Source organism: Rhinopithecus bieti, unplaced genomic scaffold (genome assembly GCF_001698545.2).
Source record: "Rhinopithecus bieti isolate Rb0 unplaced genomic scaffold, ASM169854v2 scaffold_17429, whole genome shotgun sequence".
NCBI lineage: Eukaryota > Metazoa > Chordata > Mammalia > Primates > Cercopithecidae > Rhinopithecus > Rhinopithecus bieti.
Genome location: NW_016808905.1, coordinates 433,598 through 437,116, shown reverse-complemented (window position 1 = coordinate 437,116; position 3,519 = coordinate 433,598).

Below are 3,519 nucleotides of genomic sequence, written 5' to 3'. Positions count from 1 at the left end.
GGATGGTCTCGATCTCCTGACCTCGTGATCCGCCCGTCTCGGCCTCCCAAAGTGCTGGGATTACAGGCTTGAGCCACCGCGCCCGGCCTTTCTTTCTTTAAGAAGAAAAAGAAACCATTTTATTCTGCTGATGTTTAATAACAGAGAACAGTAAAACTTCTTAAGTTCAATTAATTTAGAATCATATATAATGTTCTGTGTTAAAGTGGATGAAACTGGATGTGATGATTAGGAATGAAGAAAATAAGCAAGAGGGGCAGAGAAAGAAAAGGGAGAGGCCGGGCGCGGCGGCTCACACCTGCAATCCCAGAACTTTGGGAGACTGAGGCGAGCAGACCACCTGAGGTCAGGAGTTCCAGACCAGCCTGGCCAACATGGTGAAACCCCGTCTCTACTAAAAATACACAAAAAGTTAGCTGGGCGTGGTGGCACACGCCTGTAATCCCAGCTACTTGGGATGCTTGAGGCACGAGAATAACTTGAACCTGATAGTCAGAGGTTGCAGTGAGCCGCGATCACGCCATTGCACTCCAGCCTGGGCGACAGAGTGAGACTCTGTCCCAAAAAAAAAAAAAAAGAAAAAGAAAAAAAAAAAGTAAAAGGAGTAGAAGAGAGGCATGATAGTACAGGGATGCAGTGGAGTGACAGACTTGCAAACCCAGGCATAATGATCAAATGATATCAATCCATGGGGCACTGTTTCTCTCTCTCTCTCCTCCTCTACACACACACACACACACACACACACACACACACACACACACACCCCAGCCGTTGTTTCAGAAAGCTGTCATAGAAACCAACAAAGAAGTCAGCTCTGTGAACCAACAAGAGCACAGATTCTTCTGCAGATACACGTACTAAAGTTGAAAGAAACGATGTTCGCATCAAATCCTTGTCAATAGAGCACATGCAGGAACATGCACGCTGGAGTTTGCAGAGGACATCAGAGATGTCTCAGAAGTTGTGATCAGTTGTTCTGGAGGAAAAATAAATCGCATTGCAAGTGGCTCAACACACTTCTGTGGAAATTGCCAATAAGCATTGTGTGCATACTCCCACCTCCAGGAGGCAGGGACCTCAGGCCAGGTTACTCAATTGTTTATTGGAGTTCTGATTTAAAAGAATGAAACCAGTTTAAAAAATAAAAAAGCCAGGGCAAGGGAGCAGGCAAGGACTGGCTGAAAGAAAAGAACAGGCTGTTATTTACAAAGGACACACACATGCGCACAGACACGCAGGTGCAGACCTGTAATGTGATCAGAAAGGCAGTGTACCAGAAAATGAAGCAAAAGTCTTTATTGAAGAACAAAACCAGAAGTAATTGTCCATGGCAGGCCCAAGGTATTGTACTGCTAAGCAAGCCATGCTTGCTTCTGTGGGCACAGAACTCACTACCCAGGAAAGATCTCTGACTTGCTGGGTCAAAGGAGTTCTGTCCTCTCTCAAACTGAGACTCACACCTTGGATTGCCCAGGTTTGAGAACTCTTTATCAGATTAAAAACCTCTAAGGAATCTGCCTCAAGTAGTAGAAAAATAGCCCAGATTTGGAATTAGTAACTTGTCACAAACACAGGAGAATTAGCACTAGGTATCTGGAAAATAAAGCAGAGTTCGCTGGCCCAGTATGAGAGAAATAGATCAAGTTAACAGCATAGTCATTTAGCTGCTTTTGGAGAGAACCCAAGAAGTGATTTGACACCTGTATGTGCCCTGCCTGGTGTGGATTTCAGGAACCCCGGGGCCTTTGATTCTCATGTGGTCACTCCCTTCGGTAAGCCAAGGTGACACAATCTCTGAGGTGGCTGAAAAGACCACAGCCAGAAAGTCCAGAGGATGCACACACGTATCTGTGAGTTGGATAATGGCAGGATGCATGGCACAAACACCACACATCCCTCTCCTGTTTCCTTTAACTCCAAGAAAAGTGGCCTCCATCTGGAGCATTACTGTGCCACTATCTGGAACAGAAATGGGGCAGGGTTGTCAATGACAAGGAAACATAGACAATCCCCCCGTAAGGTGGCAAAGCCTTTTGTGGATACGAAGGGTGGATACTGAACTCTCCACCCCACCCGTGAGATGGTTACTGTGGTGACTGCTGTGTGAGCCCAGTGACATGACAGGGAACAGAAACACATGCATTCAAGGAAATCCTCGGAGGGATGAGAAGGGAGGGAAATTGATTTGACAGCTTGTTGCTGCCACAGCTTCCTTAGCAAAGATAAGATCAGGATGGGGTTTGTTTAAAAAGAGACATCCTGATGTCTACCCAAGATGTCCGTTCTTATTGTATTTACTCTGTTGGCAGGAGTAAGGAAGAAGTCATTTTTGGGTAAACGCTGCTTAAAGTAGTAGCCATTCCAAATTTGCAGAGCAAATTTGTAAATGGGGAACCAAAATGAACCAAGAAAACTATCACATCTTTGGCAACCTACCCTTCACAGGGCTTCAGCTGTGTTTTCTTAGAAACACAAACCGTCTTTGTCAACAGAACTTTGAACACCCTCTCATAAGGTGTAACTGGCCGTCATACTCCAGTCACTTTAAAAAGGGGCCTGCAGCTGCTTCACGAGAACCAGTGAGTTTTGCTTAACAGAATTGCAAATTTAGTGGCTTAAATCATGTAGACTAAACATCCCTAAATGACAGTGGTTTACAGACAAAAGTTGGGATTGCTCCTCAAAGAGATCTGCATCAGGTCTGGCTGTTCAGTGGGATCCCCTGGGAGCTCTGGAGACACTCTAAGTCTGGTACCCACTCTAGGGCAGTGAAATCAGAATCTCAGAAAGGCGGGCAGGTCCTTGGCATTGTTCTCAAAGGCTTCCAGGTGATTTCAACACGGACCTGGGTAAGAAAGAGGGGTCCAGGGCAGAGCTTGTCAAAGCAAATGGGCACAGGACTCACCTGGGGATCTCCTTCAAGTTCAGAGTCTAATCCAGACAGGTCTGGGAGACTGGAGAGTCGGCGTTTCTAACGAGCTTCAGGTGATGCTGATGCTCTTGATCCCAGGCCACGCAGGATAACAAGGGTCCCCAGGCCTACCTCTTTATGGGGATTGGAATGGAGGATTCTCGCCAGTGAAGTAAAGTTCAAAGCCAGTCAGAAACTTTTTGATCATCATAGTAAAAAAAAAAAAACAAACTTTTTGTGTGTGTGAGGAGAGGTCAGGGGTAAGCAACCAGATCAGATGAGTAGAAATCAGATGCTATTAAAAACAGTTTTGAATTTCAGTTACATTTTTCAGTAAACATTACTTCAACTGATGAATGGGAAAACAAAATGTAGCATGTCCCTACGATGAAATATTATTTGGTCATAAAAAGGAATAGAGTTCTGATACATACTGCAACATGGATAAACCTTGAAAAATGAGGTGAAATGAAAGAAGTCAGTCACAGACCACATATTATATGATTCCATTTATATGTCCAGAATAGGCAAATTTATAGAGACAGAAGGTAGGTTGGTGGTTGCTTAGGGTTGGGGATGGGGTATGGGGGAATAGGGAAGTGATA